At 50.6% G+C, this 23432-nt stretch overlaps 1 protein-coding gene across 1 annotated transcript in view; it reads right to left on the reverse strand.

The window, feature by feature from the left end:
* The window catches only part of GRID1 (glutamate ionotropic receptor delta type subunit 1), a 686100-nt gene that overhangs the window by 521236 nt on the left and 141432 nt on the right, over positions 1–23432 (reverse strand). The gene's annotated exons all lie outside the window — the stretch shown is intronic.

Genomic DNA, 23432 nt, shown 5'->3' on the forward strand with positions numbered 1-23432 from the left:
ACACCATTGTAAAGCAATTATACTCCAATAAAGATGTGAAAAAAAAAAAAAAAGAGGGACCAGGAGAGACAGGCAGGGACGCAGAGGTGCCCATAAAGATGGAATAGCCCTCCCCAGTGACCCACCACCTGAGAGCCCTCCGCCATCCTGCACTCTTGAAAGAGTCCCGGCCAGAGGGTAAGGGCCTGGGGTACCCTGTATGGGAATGGGGGACACAAGGGGGGGACAGGGGGCCCTGCCCAAGGTAGAAATGAACTATTAGCAGGGACACTGGTGGCCACACTGCCACTGTTACACGTGAGCATGACCTGTCACGGAGATGGAGCTAGACACCATCTTAACCACATTGATTAAGCACCTTCTCTGGAGATACAGAGATAAGCAAATGATGACTACAGATGGACAGATCAAGGCACCAATAGCATAGATGGACAGACGGATGCACAGACACTTCCCCGGTTGCTGCCCACACATACACACGTGTAGGCCCGCACACGCACATGTATGCACATGCACAAACGAGCTGCTAGATATGGATGAAACTAGAGACAGGCGCCAAGCACACCGGGCCAGGGTGGAGGGTGTGCCTGGAGCCATTTCCTGTCAAGGGACCCCCAACCCCTTAACTCTGGGCCTTGATTCATGCTATTCACTCTGCCACGAACAGCCCCCACTCTGCCTCCTGCTCTCTCCACCTCAGACTCCAGGGGGCGTTTCCAGACCCTGCCCTTTCCCAGTTGTTACCCGCTGCACTGCCTGAAACTGTCAAGGATGGTCTTCGTTCCGTCCACAAATGAATACGTGAATGACTTTAGACATGTCAGTCCAGGACACCCTAATAAGGACTAATGGCTCAATGGTCAACAACGAAGGTTCTGGAAATTTTCCGGGCTTTGGGGTCAAGCAGACCTGGTTCCTACACCAGTGCCACTTCCCAGGCCTCAGTTTCCTCACCTGTAAAACAAGGAGATGCTGCTGCCCTGAGGATGAAATCACATAGAGAATAAGAGGTTTCTAGCAGGGTGTTATCCCCAGAGTAGGTGCTCAATCAATGTCTCGTGAAGACCAGTCCAGCATCCAATCTACCAAACACTCCCCAGCTACTGTGCCAGAGAGATGCCACCTCAGAGAGAGCAAAGAGCTGCGGCCATGAGGAATACAAACCCCACCTCCCTGAATGTCCCCACATGCTCTGACCATCAGCAGCAAAGGCAGCGAGGCTGCCAGGCAAGGCCACAGTTCACAGTGATGCTGCACCAGAACAAAGGTGCCCCAGTTCAGGCCCGCGGTCTGGCCCAGGAGCTGCCTCTTTGCCTTTGCCTGGAGAGCAGGATCGTAACCGAGGTGAGCCCCCTGAGAGGCCTTTAAGGTGGGTGGGACAGGGCAGGGCTGCTGCAGTCTCCATGACCCACAAGACCTGCCTGCCTGCCTTTATCCGACCTTGGACTTGCATGACCCAAAGAGCAGACACACGATAGGGATGCCGCCTCAGGCCCTCCCTAGCTAATGGCCTTTGCAACTCTCCTCTGCCCGCTTGAAGCCACCTGACACCCCCAACACACATATGCACACAAATGTACATGCACGGACCCCTCTGCAGGATCCGGAACGGCCCCTGTGGGGATTCGAGGGACCTCAGCCCACCTGGACCTCTCCAGCACATCTTCCTGGTGTGAAGCACCACACAGCAGCAGGAGTCTGAGTGCTCTGCCACTAACTAGCTGTGCGAGCTTAGGGACATTCTGTAACTCTCCTGAGTCTTAGTTCCTCATCTGTAAGATGAAAACAATCATTTCTGCCTCAATGCGGAACAGACTAGACATGAGAAACACTTGTTGAATGAATGCGCAGCTGAACAAATAATCTACCCAAGAGCCTGGCACTAAAACTAAGGACTGCGAGTTTGCTTCCCCATGCTGACCTGGTGTAGACACTGTGTGACAATGCTGCTAAGTGAGCTCTGGGGGGTCCCCACGCTGCCCCCACTTCCCGGGACAGGACGCTCACCCTGGCCTCCTCTGCCTAGCTCCCATCCTAGTCTGCACACTGCTGCCCAGCTCCTGAACTTGGCCTCTGACTTGTGCCTGACTGCTTCAGCCTTCTTCGATAGGAGCTGGTACCCTGAGTGTGACCATGACCTTGGTTCACAGACTGCTCTCTGCTAGTGTCTCCACCAGCATGGACATTTATGAGCCCCTCCCCAAACACTACCACCACTCGGGTACCGTGTACACCATTTCTTCTTAAGTGAACCATAGTCAAACCTGCTGCCAATCCTACCCACCCCACCCCCAGGCTGCTCTGACTGTCCTGTGACCAGGGCTACCCTGCCACATCTGTGAAGCTGCCCTGCCCTGCACCTGCTCATGGCATGCTGGGAGTCCTGGAGGTCATGACCATGACAACTTAGAAATGGCAGGGAAAGGACAGCCTTCAGATCTCTCCAGTGCTGAGCTCATCAGCGGCCAGCTGGTTAATGGTGCTGGAGAAGCCAGATGAGGCTCATGTCACTTATAACACACGCATCCTGAGCAGCAGATCCCATCCCCTCTCACCGACTCAAGGACATCACTCGACCTGTTGTCCCTTCTCTCTTGTTTGTGGCACGCTCTGTGCAGGGGCATTCCATGAGGACACAAGCACACTGCCATGCCTCTCATCTTAATGAAAACATCCCTCCCTTGACACCAACACCCCTCCATGACTTTGTTCCCCTTTATAATGAGACTTCTATCAAAAGCTGCCTGTACCTGCTGGCTCTACTCCCTCTCTTCCCATTCTCTCTTGAACCCACTTCCATCAGCTTTGGCTCCATCATCCCACTGCAACAGCTCCTGTCAAGGACCTCAAATGCCTTTCTGCTGTAAATCCAATGGGCAGCATTTAGCCCTCATCTTCCCTGACCCACCAGCACCACTGAATGAGGCTCACCCCCTCCCCCAAGAGCGCCATCTCTCCCTGGTTCTCCTCCCACTTTGTTGGTGGCTCCTTCTTGGTCTCCCTTGTTGGTTCTCGGTTGCATCATCTGACACACACATTTACTTATGGATTTGTTTATTTTCCACCTCTCGCCCCTAGAATGGAAGCTCCATGAGGTCAAGTTCATTGTCATGTCCCTACTGCCTAGAGCTGTGCCTGGCACATCGTCAGTGTTTGATTAACACTGGTGGATGAGCCCATTTGGGGAGAATGGACCACCATTCTTGAGGACTAGCAATTGCCAAGTCCTGGGCCAGATGCTGGGGATACAGAGGTGGGCAAAGCATGGTTCCCACCCTCAAATACCACACCCCAGGTGGGGGTAGGAGGATATTAGGATATAGAAAAAAATGAATACTACAGCACAGTAATAAAAGCATAATAGTAGTCATGCAAAGAAGAAGAAGAAGGGGGAGGGGGAGGGGTCCCGAATTTTCCCCCTAAGGCCCGTTGTTCTGTTAACTCAGATGAGAGCCTTAATTTCCAGGGCACTACCTAAGTCCTGTGGGGCCGCAAGGATGAATGGATGTGGCTGCCTGTGTTGGGGGCTGGAGGTGGGGTGCCATAAATATTTCAGTGTGAGGAAGAGACAGCGTCTGGCTGGGGTGAGTCTGAGAAGATTTCCCAGGGGAGTTCTGCTGTTTATCAAGCATTGTCTGGTCCAACAAACAGTCCTCACTTTCCAGTCCTGCCGCCCCCACCCCTGTCACCACATTCTGGTGACAACAGCTGGATTTGCTATCATCCAGGTAGCACGTAAAGCGTCTGGCAGACAGGAAGCCATGAAATGGAGGCACACCCCTCGTGAAGGGGGGAAATATTTTGATAAGGCACATGTATATTTTCGCTGTTGCCTAGCAATGCTTATTATGGGGTCGCTTTGATTGCCGAGGAGCAGGTGGCAGGGTGGATGCACCCGTGAGCTGTGAGCTGAGAGGAGTGAGAGCTGGGAAGCCTCATTAGGTCACCTCCCCCGGCCATGCTGGGTTTGATTGTTCCCCTCGGCGGCATATCCTCCTGTGCTCTGTCCAGTGTGGTGCTAAATCATTCGAACAGTGGGATGCCCATCGCTTGCCTGGAGGGAAAATTCCACACTTCGATACATCTGACCGGGAAGACATTTTTCCTTTGCTTCTTTTCATCCTGGGAAATGAAGGGGCCGTGGCCCAGTCTAGGATTGCATTTATCCTTCCTTGAATTTACTCGGCTGGAATGGCTGCCAAAGATCATCGTCATTTCTATCCTTGTACTCGTCACTTAGCAGTAACAGGATCAAAATCTTTGTGGCTGGAATGGCTAAGCATAAAAAATGTTCATATTCCCTCAGAGTCAAGGCAATTCCACTAGCTCAGCATAGACTTGGTGATTCCAGATCAAGGTGGAGGGGAGGGGAGGGGAGGGGAAAGGGAAGGAGAGGAAGAGGAGGAAGGAGATGAAGGGAAACAGCACAGGGGAGCATATATCTAACATTACCTAGAAGAACAGAGAAGATGTTCTCTGAGCTGGGTCCTGAAGGCCTATTAAATTTACTAGGGTACAAGGTGAAAGGAAAGCATTGTCTGACAGGAAGATCAGCATGTGCAAAAGCACTGAGGCTTATAAAATTGGGGTCACTAGCAACGAGCAGTCCATGCATGTTCTGAGAACTAAAGCAATCCAGTGTTGCTGAAGATTAACTGCAAAGATGGGAGAGTAAGAAAAGATGATATTGGAGAGCAAAAGAAGGCCCAGGCTAGGAAAATTCTGAGATGCCATGCTGCAAAGCTTGAACTTGACCCTGAGTCAACAGAGAGCCACCAAAATTATCAGACTGGGATTCGACTGATCAGATTCATGTTCTCAAATCCCCTTTGGTGACTGTGGATTCGAAGCAGAAATATTGGTTGAAGGAACTTTGACAGGTCACTATCATACTAACCTAGGTAAGAAATGATGAAGGTCGGTAATGGGGGGATGGAGAAAGGATAGATTCAAGGATGCTCAGAAGAGTGGGTGATCAATGGGCTGAGAGCTGTGTGAGAAAGTAGGGAATATCCCCCCGGTGACAGCGGTGCCACCAGCCAAGACAGGAGCAGACCAGATGTGGAGGAGAAACAGTGAGTTCAGACACTGCGCCCCTGAGACAGCCCCAGGCACACAGCCCGGCTTCTGTCATGTCACTTTGCTGCTTCGCCCCTAAAGCAGCAAAGGCCAGCAGCACCCAGGGTCTCCCCCCCGCCCTGAGGGGAGAGAGGGGAGCACCACCCACCAGAAGCAAGTGCTTCCAAGACGGAAAGAAAACCCACGGGAGGAAATAGCTGTGTCTGCTCCTGGAGAACTTTAACACTCAGCGAAAAGGGTTATTTAGACCAATTACAGTACATTGTCTTTTCCCTACTCCCTCCAATTAGGGCTGTTTTCTGAGCCAGGCCCTGGGAAAAGCCTGCCCGACATCCAACTTATTTTTCTGTCGGCTTCAGGCAGAAGTGTGCGTGTGTGTGTGTGTGTGTGTGTGTGTGTGTGAGACAGAGAGAGAGACAGAGAGAGAGAGAGAGAGCGAGAGAGAGAGAGAGAGAGAGAGAGAGAGAGTGCGCGATTGGAGGGGGGAGCCCAGTCCATCACTGTGAAGAGAGCGCAGAGCTACTCTCTCTGAAGAGACAGTCACAGCCTTGAAGGCCATAACGGGTGAGATGAGTTTTCAAGGAGGAGGCCTGTGGCTTCCTGTAGACCTCTGGGCTAATATTTTTCTTCAGAAATCAGGCCATCTCCACAAAAAACAAATCTCCACAGTCCATTGCCCAAATGACAAGATCACCAAGCGACCAGTTCTCCTTGCGGCCAACTGACCAGAAGCCAAATCGCAAAATCATGTGTCTCTCAAACACCAGTTGGTGTCACTAAGGGTTTTTTCTAAGTTTTCTGTTTATCTTGCTCCTCCCCCACCTACCCATTTGCACATAAAACTGAGGCAGAGAAAGAGGCAGGGGGAGAAGGAAACAGGGCAGAGGCAAGGACTGGGGTAAAAGCAAAACTGGGGAAATATCTCCAGTCTTTTTGCAAATAGACTATTCAGTGAGTTGCTCTAAGGACAAATTGGCCTGATTTTTGGCAAATCGGCACAGGGCTACCGATGAGGATACCCAGGCTGCTCCCATCCACGCCCCAGAATCATGCCCATGGGCCGTTTCGCTGCTTGTGGTGGGTCGCAGGAAGGGTTTCAGCCAACAGCCAAGAGGACAAACCCAAGAGAGACCACACTTCCACATGCCGGCCTCCAGCTGACCAGCACGTGGCTCGTTCCTCAGGACAGTGGTCTCACACGGTGAACCAGAGGCTCCTTAAATTAAGCAGCCCCTTGGTCCGCACTTTGGAGCATAGGAGCCACAGCCAGGCCTTCCTAGGCCTCTCTGACTTTCTGTTTTCTCTTCCCCCTCCCCCATTCCACTTTTTTCTCAGCAAACCATTCCTCCCTAGCATCCCTGCTTAATTGTGAATGGGACCATCTATCCCAGAGGCCCTCAAAATCAGTGTCATGACCAGGGAACCCTTCGTAAGTATTCTGATGGGAAGAACCTTCTCTGCGACTTTGAGCTGAGGGCCTTGACCTTGGGCGGGCAGGACTGCAGAGGCTGCAGAGTCTGACTGATCTTCAAGCTTTCCTCTAGCCCCACCCTCCTCAGGCTGGTGGTCCAGGGTCCCAGCCTGGCCTGAGCAAAGCATGTGATGGAAAGCACAGGGGTTCGGGCGATCAGATCAAGCTGGGCACCTGCCAGCCTCCAGCGGCTCTATCCCCTCCCCCTCCACCCTTCTCCTCACTCTCCTGAGATCCAGCAGAACATTTATTTATCCAAATCCAATCAGGCTCCGCCTGATGATATGCCAGGCATCCTCACCGGGTCACCTCCTCTGATTCTCACCACAGCCCAAGCAGGAAGTCACTTCCATCCCCAGATTTCAAGGGAAGAAACTCCAGCTCAGAAAGTTTCCCTTCCTTGTCCAAGGTCACATAATTTGCAAATGGAGAGCCACAATGTAAGTTTGGATTTTACTGGCTCTAACAGGCGATGGGATTTTGTGGGACCCCAAGGCCCCTTTTTCTCCTTGGGTCCCCCACTTACGGCACCAGCTGGCCATAGGACAGTGTCCTTCCGTCTATGGGAACGTCTTTATGAAGCAGGGAGCCACAGCTCACACAAATTCCGCCCTGTCCCACAACCACCAATCACGACAGCCACAGCTGATCCTCCTGGCCCAAACCAGTGAATCAGGTCCAAATAAATGTTGGCTAGGATTTCAGCCACCTTAATCAAGAGACATCTGACAGTGAAACGTCACCCTCCCCTGGTGACCACGAGGAAGCCCATCTTTCCCCCCGCCAAAAGCCAGCTTCCTGCAAAGGGAGAGGGGAAATGGGCTCACATTATTATTCATCCACCTCCATCCAAACCCCTGCACATGGGCAGGGAGAACCCCAGGCTCTGGGTCCAAAAAGACTCCCAGAGAGGTCACCATCCTGCTTAAAGGCCTGGCGCACCATAAAGAAAGTGGAGCTCCAATGGCCTACAACAGAAGCACAGCCAAGAGTGTGGGACACGCTGGGGCAGGGCAGAGCAGGGCTGAACAAAGGGAGGGGCGTCCTAGGTGGTGGCTACGGGTGAGGTGACCCGCCAACAAGCCTGTGAGAGGGAGCCTCCAGCTGGTGCAAGGGAAGGAGACCCAGGGAACGTGGTGGGACCTGCAGGAATCACCTCAATTACTCCTCTCCTCGACTCCAATAGCAGGTGTCCCTCTGCCCGTTTTCCTGACAAATGACACAGAGTCCCCAGGTGATCCAATGCTTCCCAGGGCCATGCTTAGGCATGTATAAGGGTCTTACTCTCTGTTAGAAAAGTGACTCTGGGATCCCTGAGACTCTGAGGTTATCCTCATGAGTGCCCCATACTGACCTTGTTCCAAACATAATCAGAACCTGTGGTCTGCTGAGTACAGGGATTAGGTCAAGGGCAAGGACCATTTGAGGGACCAAGGTTACCAGCCCCATGGGCTCCCTGCCCTGAGCTGGGCTGGGGCAAAGGTATGGGCACTGGGGAGCCTTGTGGGAGAAAGCCCATGTGTACGTACTCAGTCCCAAGCCTCCCCCACACTCTACAGGGGCTCATCCACAAAAGGCCCCATCTTCCTGTGAGCTGCAGGCAGGAACAAGGTAGCTGCCAGAGCCTTCTCTAGCACCTGAGGACAGGCCCTGGAATTGGGCGGTGAAAGTCCTCTGAGACTAAGACACAAAGAGCAACAGGTGCACGCAGGGCCCCCCGAGCACCCTCCTGAGATGGGGTGGAGGGAACCCAGGGCCAGACCAGAGAGGCCACAGGCCCTGAGGGACCAGGTAAGCTCAGGGCGGGCTAACCTGGAGGGTCCAAGGTAATGCTGAGGATCAGGGTGCGCAGCGTGGGGTCCTCACTTGGACGCTGGCCGCGTGGAGGGTAGCTAGGCCCAGACCCTGAGGCTCCCTCAGACATACAGGCCATGGGCAGGACAATCTTCAAGGCTCAGACCTGACACCCAGCAGGCTCCTGACCAGCTTTCTGGTCCAGGACAGGAAAGTGAAGGTTTCTGCACATGGCCCATCTCCTGGGGCCTCCCATGGTAAATGGAGACCCCGTTCTCATGGTTGCAGAAAGACCTAGTACTGGGGCAGGGTGACCTCTGCCACTCAGAAAGCCGGGTAAGAAGCACCTTCTGGTATACACAGACCTGAATCCAGAGAGGGAGGCAACAGCTCAGAGCCCAGCTGGGAGAAGGGAACACAGACCGCTCTGGAAGTGAGCTGACTTAGAGAGACAAGGAGGAGAGAGTCATGGTGGGTCCAGGAGGGGCTGAGCACTGGACACCTGCTCCCATGGACATGAGGGGGTTGGTGAACTAAAGTCATGGGTCTACCCTTCCTTGGAACATGGACCCTTTAAGCATTTGGTGAAAACTACAGACGTTTCCCAGAGAAAAAGCAGAAACATGCGCACGCACACATACACACTTTTCCATACAATTTCAAGGAGCTTAGGGATTCTGTGAGCCCAGGAAGTGAACCTCTGAATGAGAGGAAGTCATATATATTTTGTGCATTAAATAAGAACAAGATTATTAATCACTTATTGGTACTTATCTTCTTGCTTCCTTATTTCTTCATTTTCTGTCTCCTATGACAGACTATAAGCTCCATGAGGGTAGAAATCTTGACTCTGTCATTCTCTTCGTTCCCCAGTACCTAGGACGGAGCCCAGCATGCAGACGGCACATGATAGACACCTACTGGATGAATAAATGGATTTAGAATCCACTAGGTCCTCGCTCCCACTGGTCAGCAAACAGGCGTGGGACAAACCACAAAGAAGTGGACTTCTTTATGAATCTGACTCAGAAACTTCAGAATCCTCCCACCAGAACTAGACCCTGGCATCAATTCCACATAAACCTCCACAGACGCAGACGGCCTGGAGCTGAGCGCTCAGCTCTTCTGGTTGGGAGTGTGAGGTGAGACGGTGGGGGCATGCAGAATTCCAGGGTCTGCGGACGCTTCCCAGAAGCCCTGCCCTGAGGACGCTGCCCACCAGCGCTGGAGAGCAGCCAGCAAACTAGCCTGTGTACCTCTGCCTCTGGGCCGTGAAGATGGGAGGCAGCAGCGGGCAGGGGTGAGGGGGCCTCCACTCTGCAGGCCATTGATCTCCACTAATGAATTTCTTTGTGGAAAGGAACAAACTGCTCCACAGTGAGACTGGCCAAGGCCGCCCCAGCGCGGCGGCCTGGTGTCTCGGGCATGCTAATTACCGTGCTGTCTGAGTACATCTGATCAGCTTCTCCCCACTGCTGTTCCGTAACTGGCACGCTAATCTGTCCCTACCTGATGGCTTCTGAGCAGGCCAGAGACTTAGCTTCTTAGCTTCAACTATCAGTTGAAATCACTCATTGCACTCAGGGCCCCTGATACAATCCCGACTGTTCCACCCTTTCTATCCCATGTGTGACAGAATTCCAGCAAGCCAGCATGACTCACTTATGCGGTAGATGTTACACAGACGAATTCTCAAACTAACACGTCTTTGGAAACCATAAGGAAAAGTTTGAATGAATTCAGGCATGACGGTTTCTTTGGCGTGGAAAGAGAACCCCTGTGACAGGCAGCATGGTACCTGGAAAAGGCAATGAAATTCTTAACAGCTTTATTGAGGTATAATTGGTATGCAATAAATTGCAAATATTGAAGTGCATGATTTCAACATATGTATCGCCACAATCACCACAATCAGGATAACGAACACACTTCGTGACCCCCCGCCAAAGTTTCCTTGTGTCCTTTGTGGCCCCTGCCACCCACCCCAGTCCCCAGGAAACCACTGAACTGCTTTTCTCACTATAGATTAGTTTGCATGCTCTAGAGTTTTATATAAATATAATCATTCGGTGCGTATTCTTTTCTGTCTGTCTACTTTCACTAAACCTAATTACTTTGAAATTCATCCATGCTGTTACTGTACCAATAATTGATCCCATTTTATTGCTGAATAGTATCCCATTGTATAGTTGTGTTTATCATCTATACCACAATGTGTTTATCCATTCACTTGCTGACAAACATTTCAGCTGTCTTCTGGTTTTGGTATTACAAATGAACTTGCTATATGCTTTTGAGTGGATATATGCTTTCATTTCTCTTGGGTAAATACCCAGGAGGAGAATGGCTAATATGGTAGGTGTATGTTTAACTATTTAAGAAACTATAAAACTGTTCTCCATAGTGTTTGTGTCATTTTACATTCCTACCAGCAGCGTTTACAGCAGCCAAGACATGGAAGCAACCTAAATGTCCATCGACAGATGAATGGATAAAGAAGATGTGGTACATATATACAATGGAATATTACTGAGCTGTTAAAAAGAATGAAATAATGCCATTTGCAGCAACATGGATGGACCTGGAGACCTTTATCATACTAGGTGAAGTCAGACAGAGAAAGACAAATATCATATGATATTATTTACATGTGAAATCTTTAAAAAATGATACAAAGGAACTCATTTACAAAACAGAAACACTCATAGACTTAGAGAACAAACTTATGGTTACCAGGGAAAAGGGTCGGGGGAGGGATATACTGGGAGTTTGGGATTGACATGTACACACTACTATATTAAAATAGATAACCAACAGGGACCTAATGAATAGCACAGGGAACTCTGCTCAATATTCCGTAATAACCTAAGTGGGAAAAGAATTTGGAAAAGAAGAGATACTTGTGTATCTATAAATGAATCACTTTGCTGTACACCTGAAACTAACACAACATTGTTAATCAAATATACTCCAATATAAAATTTTTTAAATTTCTTAATTAAGAAAATAAAAATAAAGAATCACAGTTGCTCTGTAACCTCACTAACACTTTGTATTGTCTGTCTGGCCATTCTAGTAGGTAGGCAGTAGCTTTCCATTGTGGTTCTAATTTGCATTTCCCTAATCCCTAACTACTAAGCATCTTTCCATGTGCCTACCTGTCATACATATATCTTCTTTGGTGAAGTGTCTATTCAAATACTTTGCCTATTTTTCATTGTGGTGTTCATTATTATTGAGTTTTAAGAGTTCTTTATAGTCTATATGTGATTCCTTTATCAGACATGTGACTTGTAAATATTTTCTCCCAGTCTGTGGCTTGCCTTTTTATTCTCTTAACAGTGTCTTTCACAGAGCTTCATTCTTAAAGCGGTCTTAATTTTAATTAAATCCAGTTTATCAATTTCTTTCTTTTATGTATTGTGCTTTTGGTGTTGTACCCAAGAAATCTTTGCCTAACTTAAGGTCACAAAAATTTTCTGTTGTGCATTATAGATGTTTTATAATTTTAGTTTTCTCACAGTCCGTGATCCATTTTTTACTTATGTTTTATATACAGTACAGGTATAGATTGAAGATTATGTCTTTGCACATAGATATTTACTTGTTCTAGCACCATTTATTGAAAGCACTCTTCTTTCTTCACGGACTTGCCTTTGCACCTCTGTTGAAAATCAATCATCTATACATGTCGGGGTCTATTTTGGGGTTCTCTATTCTGTTCCAGTAGTCGGTTCGTCTATGTTTACACCAAAACCACATTGTCTTGACTATTATAGTTTTTCATGTTTTGAGGTCATTTAGTTAGTCCTCCAGGTTTATTCTTCCTTTTCAAAGTTGTTTTGGCTATTTTAGGTATTTTGCATTTCCGTATGAACTTTAAAATCAGTTTGTCAAAAAGCCCTGGTGTGTAGCACTTGCTGATTTCCATGGTGTAAATACCCCCACATGGTCAATTTCTAGCTACTAAAGTGCTGTCACTGAACATGGAGCTGGGAACAAGTGGCCCAGCAGCTCTCGTGAGCCCGTGCACATTGGCTGCAGGTCACCACACACACCCCTCCCCACACTGCCTCCGTCCCCACAGCAGATGTGGAGGCCCAAGAAGTCTCACTGTGCTGGTGCCGTGACCTCTGCCACGTCAGGAGAGGCTGGAGCAGCACCCACGGCCACTGCCTGGCTTTGTGGCCAGGGCCTCTGACCACAGAGGCTGTCACCAAGGCACAAGGGAGGTCCAAGGTGGGCCGCTGGGGAGGAAAGCTTCTCCCCCAGTTCCTGTCTCCGGGTACCAAGATGCCCCTGATGCGCCATACCATCCTGCAGGTCTGGAGTGCACCTGACCCTCACTTTGATGCCCTTCCCGCACAGGCTGGCTAACTGGAAGTCCTCAGGAAGATTTCACCTTGAGCTGCCCTAGGCCCTCCAGTGAAATCTCGCGCCACTTAGAAGGAAGCAAATTTATTGATCTTTCTTGGTGACTGTTAGCAAGATTCACAGCTGGCAGCAGACTACATTCATCCGTGCCTCTGACTTTAATTACCACAGGCACCTGAGGTGTGTGCGCGCCTGCATGTGTATGTGCTCACGTGTGTGTGTAAGCCTCCAGATCTCTAGTCTTTTTATTTCTGTACCTCTGACCCATGTCAAACAACAAGCGTCAGCTCAGTGCCTTCTCCATGCTCCCAGCTCCCACACGGCGGCCTCTCTGGGAGACTCCCGTTCCCACTGGGTGGTCCTGGCTCCAGGACCATCTCTCCCATTTGCCCCTTTAACCCTGGGTGTTCTGGTGCCTTCCTAAAGTTGTTAGTCTGGGTTGCTTCCATGTCACCTGTCTCACCTCTGGTAGTAGATAAATTCCCTCCCCTGAAGGACAGGGAGTGGCCTGTGTTTCCCTGACTGCGCCCCAACTGATAAATCCTGTGTGGCCAGGAGCTACAGAGTCTTGGGGGAATGAGGAGAGAAGAGGTCGGAGAAGGAGTGGGGCAAGGAACAGACCTTGAGGCCCATGGGCTCCCTGAAGGGATTTGAACTTCACCCGGAGGAGAAGGGGCACCACTGCCGGGCTCTAAGCAAGGCTCTTGAGTTTAAGGGAGGTGACTGGTGACAATGAAGAATGAATGGACGCCTTCCAAAAGGTATTATATGCAAAAACACGCTACACACACGCGCGCGCACGCACACCACACACACACACACACACACACACACACACACACACACACACACAGAGGCTCCCAAGAGACTACACTTTTCTTTCATTACCCTCAGAAAGCAAAGTAGACAAAAGGTGGGAACAACCCAAATGTCCATCAACAGCTGAATGGATTAACGAAATGTGGTGTATAGACATACACTGGAATATTATCCAGCCTTAAAAAAGAAGGAAATTCTGAGACATTCTGTGATATGAGTGAGCCTTGAAGACTTTGTGTTGTAAGATAAGTCAGTCACAAAAAGACAAACACTGTATGATCTCACTTATGTGAGGTCCCTAGAGCAGTCGAATTCACAGAGGGAGGGAGAAGGGTAGTGGCCAGGGGCCGGGGGAGGGGGCGCTGGGGACTTAGAATCTAATGGGTACAGAGTTCCAGCTTCGCAAAATGAAAAGAGTTCCAAATACGGATGGTGGTGATGGTTCCACAGCAATGGGAATGTGCTGAATGCCACTGCGTTCAGCACATTGAAAATGGCTAAAATGGTAAACTTTATGTCGTATAGATTTCACAATTGAAAAAAGTAAAGAGGGACATTCCCAGTGTACAAGCAGACTGCAGTACATGTCACAAGGACCCGCAGGTGACATCCCTTCATACCTACATTTGTGGCAATGCCACAGAGCCACAGAGGTCTCCAGCAACAAAGTCCGTACAGGTCACACAATGAGGGTACACCCTCCAGAGCAGCCCTCTGAGTTCCGACCCTAAGGCTGTGCTGTGTTCATGTCCAGGAGGTGTGTGTCGGGAGGGTCTGGAGGATGGGAGGCAAGGGGTGGGGGATGAAGAGAGGGTGGGACAGCCAGAAAAGGCCCCCCAGCCCCCTGGGCCTCCTCCCACTGCAGCATCTTCTGACTCAGGGGCCCTCAGGGTGCCACCTGCCCCACCCCTCCTCTTCCTCCTCATGCCGGGGGACGCACACATCTGTCGCTCGGAGCAGTGGAGAGGGGAGTATTTGAGACTTAAGCTGCCACCTGCAGCTGTAGCCCCTCCCAGCCTCGGTTCCCTAGACTAGTTGGTGTGCGTGGGCCAAACCTGCTGATTGGCTGCGCACACTGAGAAAAGGATGGTGGAGGCGCCTGGCACAGGGTAACTGCACGAGAAGTGTTCTATCCCCTTCCTTTAGGAGAAACAATGCAGGGCACGTCACTCTGTTTATGGTCCCTAAGCCAAGCTCAACCAAACGGCCTTTAGCCTGTAGGCCCCAGGGAGAGGAGGCAGAGATCTTCCATGGGGACCTTTGGTTAATAATGACTTATCACACAAAGATGCTCCCCCCGTCCCAGGTGGACAAGGGACAGGGACCCTTCCTGCCACAGTGGCCCCGGGGGCTCCCTGGGGGATGGAAGCAGTCCCTTCTAGCTCAGAGCAGCTCTGACAGCTGGCAAGTTCCTGACTTCCTGTACCACCTCCTCCTTAGTCCAGGTCCGGTCCCGGTACCACTTAGAGCAGGCTGGAGTCTTTGGCTCACATCAGCCCTTCCCCCAGTCCCAGGCCCGTCAGCTGCTCCTCCAGGGACCACCCACGTCAGCTTGACTCCATCCCACCCGTGAGGCGTAACGCCTTCAAAACAAGACACACCACAGGACCCCCCGCTCCCACTGCCCACCCCCACCGAGCTGCAGCTGACTCAGTTGTCAAATAGTTTCTCATAAGAGCTGCTGCTGACCTAAGAGGCCCCTGCTCCACCTCATAGGTTTCTCCGAGTTTGGATTTTGTTCCTGATTTTCTGCCTAATCACACTTTTTCTCAGCAACATGGCATCCAAGAAACTATCTTCCTCCAAACCAACAAAGAAAAAGAAAAAAGAACAGGGACCGGAACAGGGTCTGTCCTCCAAGATTCTCTTCTTCCTGCCTGCCTTATTTTGGTCCCTAGCACCTCAGCACTATCTTTCTAGCTTCCTAACTGGAACACACAGGACCCATTGCAACTCAGCAACTCTACTTTCTAGCAACCCAGCCCAGAGAAATACTGAGGCATGTGCACAAAGCTGTGCCATCAAGGGTGTGCATTCTAGCATTGCCTGTGAGAGCAAAATCACCAGAAGCCACCCAATGAGGAAATGGATCCATAAACCCCACCCTGCCGAAGGTTGTGCAGCAGGTAAGGAGAACAAGGTAGAAACAAGGGGACCGACATGCTGTGAAGGCTCCGAAGCAACTCAAGTAAGAAGCACAGCACAAAGCAAAAGCTTCCGCTGTTGAAAAGCTCCATGTATGCGCGCGTGAATGTCTGTACATGAGAAGTGGCAGGAGCCCGGGCAAGGCCTTTACTTAGTTAGCTCTAGAGAGGAATGCAGGGGAGGGAGCATTAAGGGCACCTATTGTTCTCACCTTAACTGCCTAAGTTGTTTACCCTTTTTTTTTTTTTTTTTTGCGGTACGCGGGCCTCTCACTGCTGTGGCCTCTCCCGTTGCGGAGCACAGGCTCCGGACGCGCAGTCTCAGCGGCCATGGCTCACGGGCCCAGCCGCTCCGCGGCACGTGGGATCTTTCCGGACCGGGGCACGAACCCGTGTCCCCTGCGTCAGCAGGCGGACTCTCAACCACTGCGCCACCAGAGAAGCCCTGTTTACCCTTTTTTTTACAAGACATACTCATTTTGTGTTATTACTCATACAATAAAAATAATTTCAAAGAAAAATCAACAAAGCAAAGAAAGCAGAGTGATTTACCCTTCCATGTTTCCCCACTGCTTTTAGAATACTCAGCCTCTCCACCACCTGGGCCAGGTCCATGTCCCAGTCCCTGACCCCAGACACTAGATCCAGCCAGACAGAACTTCCTCCAGCTCTCTCACCCCTGGGCCCCCGTATCTGCCCGCCTTGCCCTCCCCTCTGCTCGGCCCTCCTCACCCTATCACCCTCCACTCTCAAAGGCCTTCTCAGGCTCTGCCGGGCAGGCCGAGCTCCCTGCCGCAGCTCCAGTGGCCGTCACAGCATGGCCTCCATCGCGACCCTCTTCCCCAATGAAGGCAGTCACTCTCGGGGCCAAGGGGACAAAAGCCATGCCTGCCACGCTCACCTCCATTTCCCCAGCACAGCACCTGGAACTCGGTGGGTGTCTGGCCGATGGAACTGGACTGATTAGATACAGGAGGCCTTGCTCAGTGGGCAACAAGAATCCACGGACTGCATGAAGACCAGCCTAAAGGAAGCTCAGGTGGGGGCAGTCGGACCCGCCCTCCGGGAATGGCGAGCTCTAGCCTGAGACCACCCTCCATAGTCAGAGGACTGTGAGTGACAGTCAAAACAAAATCCATCTCTGCATGTGCTTTAAAGTTGAGCCGGGATTAGTATTACACTCTGTCTTCCATGTCCCCTGCATAGACCAGGCTCCTCCAGGGGAATTCTTTGAAGTGCTGGAGAAGCCTGGTCCCTCTGAGGAGCAAGCTGCCCTGCTTCTTCCTTCTGGAGGACGTGGACGCCCTGTAAGCCACAGCTTCCTTCCCCCATCCTGCCTGCCAGGAGATCATGCTCACGGCACTCCTTACCAGCCTCCCAGCCAGCGCAGCCACTGTGGCCCTGTCTTCATTTTCTGACTGCCGCTGCCTCATCAGAAGACTCTGCAAACCCTCTCTAGATGTGTGCAGGAAATAAGCAAACAGGCAAACAAGGAAGGCATCCCAAAACAATTAAACCAAAAATCACGACAGCATGCCAGGCCCACGTGGAGGCCCCTGCCCTGAACCAGGAGGCTTGGGTCGAGAAGCAGGCAAGCCTTCACAGGTACCAGGTCAGCAAGGGATTGGATAAACAGAGGCCTGGAGAAGGGACATAATGCCACTTATAGGGAACGTGGCCATGTCAGTGTGACCCCTCCATCTTCTGCTTTCAAGTGAACTTGTCACCACTCTCAGAGCCTCCAGTGGGAAACATGGGATGGGCAGCAGCCCCCCAATCAAAACTGCCAGACTTCTTACAATGGAGAACTGGCCACACAATGTACAAGCAACTTCAATCTTGTCACATTCCAGGGTGACACAACCAAAGAGAACAGGCTTCTGTTCCTAAGCATCTCACTAGACAGGAGAGTTCCCACGGAAGGGCAAGCCTTGATGGCACAACACACACCTTGCATCAGAAGAGGGGAAACCCTGCCATAGACATGATGAATTAACCACTCAGATGCTCCCGGCCAGGTCGCCTGAGACTGTGTGCCACAGCCCCTGCCCACCCTTCCCACTGACACCTTCCATCACTTCCAGCTCTCAGCGTAAGCTGCTAGCCCTCCAAACATTCCTCTAGAACATGCCGTGCTATTTTACATCCTGATGTTTTGCACACAGGTTTCCCCTATCTGGGATCTCCCTCCCCCTTCCTCTACCTGACAAAGCCCTCCTTGCTCCCAGCTAATTCAGAACCCACCGCCTCCCAAAGCAGAGTTGAGGGGGGCTGGGGGGCAGTTTAGGCTTCAGGGCTCTGCAATCACAGGCCAGCACTTGCAGCGCTGTGCTGGGTACTGAAGAGTAGTCAGACAAATGAGAAATGCACTGGTACCACAACGAGCTCAATCGCTCTCAGATCCATCATTTCATTTTATTTCAACCTCCCAAGAACCCTATGAGGTAGACAGTTTTATTATCCCCACTGCCAAAATGAGAAAACCAAGGATGAGAAAGATTTGTCAATGGACCCAGAGATAAGTGAGAAAAAAGGCTGAGGCAGGAACGGAACCCAAGTTCCCCAATGTGTTCACCCACAACACCTCAGCGGCCACTATTAACCTCACACTGTGATATAAACACGTATTTTGTGTTTATTCCTCCTGTGAAGCTGTGGGGAGAGCTTTCTCCAGGGCTGGGCCCATCTGAACTCTCATCAGGCCCTTCCCCTGGGTACACAAGTGCTCCCTCCACACTTGCCAAGAAGGAAGGTGTAGACAGAAACTCAGCAGCCTGAACACACTAGTTCACTGGTGGGAGTGGAGGAGGGTGAGGTTTTTGCCTGATCTTTGGACTCCATAGAAATCACATGTTACTGCCGTAATTAGGAATCTCATGTAAAGAAACAAATGCTTCCTGGAAGAATAAGTAGGCAATGAAGCACCCCAAAATATAGATTCACTCACTCATATATCGAATATTTATTGAGCACCTACTATGTTCCAGGTGCTATTCTAAATGCTGGGTACACAGTGTCACTTAATAAAACACAAAACTCACATTCTCATTGGGGGAAGACAAACACCAAAAAGTAAGTAAATGGCAGGTAAATTCAATGAAAAAGATAATTCAAGGAAGAGGGAAGAGGGTATCAAGAGGAAAAGGAGTTCCATTTTTTAATGAGTTGGTGAGTGAAGGCTTTTGGGGGCAGAAGTGCCCCAAGTGTTCCCACACGACACTTCACATCTTAGGGTATTCCTGGAGCCTTTCGGCCTCCCAAGACTCCCAAGGAGAAGGATGTTCCTAAAGCTGCTCATAGATGCTGTCTAGACACATCTAGACCAGCAAGACCCATGGTTCCCCTCCCCCAGGGCCCAGCTGCTGAGCAACCAGCAAAGGAAACCCACTTCCCAAGCCTCCAAAAAGGCTTCTTCAGAGCTGGGTGGCATCCACTGAGATTCCCTTTGTGAGAAGCAAAGGAAAACTTTTAAAGCATAAGGCTCTCACCCTGCTATAGCGCTGAGAACGTGCTTGGCCAGGATCTACAGCAGCCTAGGAAAGAGGCACTATGATACCCATCTTACAGATCAGGAAAACCAAGGCTCTGAAGGGTACCCATAGCTTGCCCAGGATGCAGTAAGCAATGGAGCAGGGACTTGAATGTCATTCTTTTCTGATGCTTGAGTCTGTGCTCATAACCACCCGAATGTCGCCTCTCAAGGAGGTGCCGGGCGTCGCTTGGCAAGGGAAGAGGAGCCATCTCTGGCCAATGAGCAGACAGTCAGAGTTCTCATCCCGGCTGGAGATGGCTTCAGCCTGAGTGCCAGCCACAGCTGCCAGAGGGCTTCCCTGGCTCCCCCCACCCTTCCCCTCCCCTTCCTTCCACTCCTCCCCATGCTTTCCCTGTCTTCTGGTCAGACACACTGACACTCCAGGTCCCTGAGAACACTCCTAGGAGCAGAGGATGCTACACGCAGGCTCCAGGCATATAGAATTGCTCTCAGGGCCTATGGCTTTCCAGCCAGTGCTGAAGTGACTGGGGCCAGAAGCAAGTTAGCTATGATGTTCTCTCTTCTCAGCAAAGGTATTTCTATACCTGGCAACGTTCTGCACCTTGACTAGGATGGTGGTTTGGTTATGCCAGTGCATACATTTGTCAAAACCCATTAAACAGTACAGGTCTAATAAGTGTATTTTACTGCATGCCGATTATGCCTCAACATAGTTCATTTCAAAAAATGAAGGAACTCTCCTGACATTGCTGGATCCTATTAGGAAAGAGCCCTGCTCTCCCTGATGGGAGGGTAGGAGATGGTCCAACTGAAACAGCGAAAAGGATGCAATATTTCATTTCACTGGGCGTCGCGGGCAGGATCAGGATCCCACTTGGGCCGACAGCCCTCCCAGATGTTTGGGGCCCCATCTTGTGGGTGCCCTTCCTGGAATTCTAGTATTTAACAAAACCTGTTCCCTCTTGTATCCTGGGGCTGCGGAGGTCTGGAAAAGCAGGGTCGGCAGGAGAGGGATGTCAACAGGGCCACATCTGTCTTCCAAGGGGGCACTGTGGCACGACATGGGAAGAGGGAGGTGTAGGCCTGGCCAAGTTCTTGCTGTGGCGACTCCCTTGGGCCCCAGCTGCACAATGGGCCATGCGCGGGGGCCAGGGCAGCCTCGCCTTCCTGTCCTTCATCCACGCCTGCATCAGGCATCCCCTCATGTCCTCAGACGCACCACGGAATCTGATGGAAGGGTGAGGGAACTTCAGCGTAACTGAACTTTAATCTTCTAGCAAGTGCTACAATTAACGTGTCCCAAAGTACAGTCGCTTTATAATTAGATCAGAGAACAAACACAAAACACTCATCCCAGTAAAGTTATTGTTGGACTTCTTGGTAGGTTTCCTAGCAAATAAACTCACTTGTTCATTTCATCTGGAAAAAGTATTTATTACTTCAATTTAAACTAATGCCATAATGATATGATGTGTTATTTTTTTTAATAGGTCTTTATTGGAGTATAATTGCTTCACAATACTGTGTCAGTTTCTGTTGTACAACAAAGTGAATGAGCCACAGGCATACCTATGTCCCCATATCCCCTCCCTCTTGAGCCTCCCTCCCATCCCCCCATCCCACCCCTCTAGGCCATCGCAAAGCACCAAGCTGATCTCCCCGTGCTATGCAGCAGCTTCCCACTAGCTATCTATTTTACATTCATTACTGTATATATGTTGATGCTACTCTCACTTCACCCCAGCTTCCCCCTCCCACCCCATGTCCTCAAGTCCATTCTCTATGTCTACCTCTTTATTCCTGCCCTGCAACTAGGTTCATCAGTACCATCTTTTTTTTTTTTTCTTTTTTTTTTGAGAACGCTCACCATCGCGGTTCAGTCATCTGACTTCCTATGCCAGGGGCAAGAAAGGAGATTTCGTTGGCACAAAGCATTGGTTAAAATAGCATTTGTCCAGTAATTCTCTTTCTTCTGGGGAGTTTCATGTAAGGAGGACTCGAGGATGAGGACCAACAGCCGACAGATGTTTGCCACGAGAAACTGTCAGGCTGTCGAGCTGAGAAGGTGCAATGGCTCACCAGAGCTATCTGGGGCCGCGCAGTGAGCCTGCAGTGAGGCCCAGCAGCTCAGCCCTGCTGCCAGGGAGGCCTGGAGTGTCCCCTGCAGGTGAGAGAGCTGACCCTTCCACAAGCACCAAGAATATAACTAAGATGTGTTCTGGGCCACAGCAGAGATGAACCAGCTCAGAGGCTAAGGGAGAACGGGCAGTAAAGGTGCCACCACTGGGTGCAGTTCTTGAGCAAGGAAATCTTCCTGAGTACTCAGCATGTGCTAGGCACTGTGCTAAGCTCTTGGCGTGTATTACTGCACTTAATCCACACATCAAGCACACCGGGTGGAAATGATTATTTATCCCCAATTGACAAATGAGGAAACTGTTGCACAGAGAGGTTGAGTGACTTCTCCAATGTCACACAGCTATAGAGACAGAGCCGGGATTCAACTGAGGCAGACTGCTCCTGAGTCCTTGCTCCTAACCATTATACTCAAGAGTAATCCTGAGGAGGGGCAAACAGCCAAAGCTCTTTTGCCAAGACTCTACCAAGCCCTGAGCCCACACCCAGCCATGAGAGGGAATACTGACCACTGCCACTCCTGGTTCCCACACATGATTTGCTATTATCATATAGACCACTTGCCATGTACCAGGAGCTCTGCTGGGGGTTTTACTCTGTAGCTCAGAAATTACCATCCCTGTTCCTTAGGTGAGGAAGCAGAAGCTCAGAGAAGCCACCACGGGCAGTCAGTAGGAGGGAGGGATGGCAACCTCCACTCTTTTTTATTTACTTACTTATTTTTTGTACTTGAAACAAAACTTAAAAGAGATTTTAAAATATGCAGTAAAAAACATATCTCCCATCCCCGTCCCAAGTCATTGTGTTTCCCTCCCTAACACAGCACTCCTTTATGACTGTATGTGTACTCAGATACACACACATGTCAGCTTGCTTTGACCCAGAGCAATACTGACACCACTGTTCTCACTTTGCTATTGTGAGCTAACAGTACCATGTGTTGGAACTATGGCCTCTTAATACATAAAGAACCATAGTTTTCCGTTATATATATGTATCATAATATACTTAACCATTAAGGTTGTTGGAATGTCTGCAGTTACCAACAGTGCTACAATAAATCCTTGTGCATTAAGAAGAGTCTAACTGAGGTGTTCGTTCCCCACAGCTTTGCCACGAGGACCAAGAGGCTGTGAGCAGAGCTGTGATACCCGGGCTTTGGGAATCAGACCTGGCCAACCCCCCCACTCACCAGCCATATGACCTAGAGCACATCCCTTTACTTCTCTGAGCCACAGTTTCTTCATGTGTAAAACAAGGATAGTATACACCCACCTGGAAAGGTTGCCATAAGGATGATGTGAGCTGGAGAACTTAAGGCACTTACACAGTGCCCTGCTCAGAGTGATGGCTGGAGAGACATGAGCTGTTACTCACTGATACCTGGGCCACCTGGGTTACCTGGGAAGTTCAGGCCTTGCCTCTGGCTTGGACTCTGGGTCTGGGATTTGTCCTCAGTCAGACCACAGCTCTTCTCTGTGCGTTAGTTTCTTCCCTTTCATAGACCGCCAATGAGTCCGGACACAGGCAACTGACGAACCAGAGCCCTCTGGAGATGGAGACCCCAGGTCTATCCTCAGGTCGCTGGACAGGGCGTGAAGAATAGGACCTGAAGGCACCACCTGAGGTAGTGAGCTATGGCTCCCAAGGATTTCTGGGGACTCTGAGCTCATCAGTGAGGCCTCTAAGGCCTGCCTGGCCCAGAGCTCCAGCCTCACCCATGGCCACTGCCCACAACCCAGCCATATGATCGTTCCCCTCTCCATTGCCCCCAGGCCTTCCAGCATGCTTTTCCCTCTGCCTGGGACACGCTTCCTCCCCTCCTCCCCCAGTGCCCTCTGCTTACCTATCTCCTACTAGTCCTTTAGACCCTTGCTTACATGCCACCTCTTCCTGGAAGCCCTCCCAAGCCACCATGCCACAGGCTGTGCAATCACCACCAATAAGTTCGGCTCCGTGGCCAGAGCAGAGCAGAGCAGTGTCAGCGAGGAATGTCAGGCCATGGCTGCAGGGAGAGATGGTCTAGCACTGGGATCCAGGCACACCCAGGGGCAGGACCTAGCTATGGACATCCAGGCAGGAGGACAACATTTGTTCTCAGTGCAGAGAGTGAGGTTTCAGC

The sequence above is a fragment of the Lipotes vexillifer genome, unplaced genomic scaffold (genome assembly GCF_000442215.2).
Source record: "Lipotes vexillifer unplaced genomic scaffold, Lipotes_vexillifer_v1.1 scaffold437, whole genome shotgun sequence".
In the NCBI taxonomy this organism is placed as follows: domain Eukaryota; kingdom Metazoa; phylum Chordata; class Mammalia; order Artiodactyla; family Lipotidae; genus Lipotes; species Lipotes vexillifer.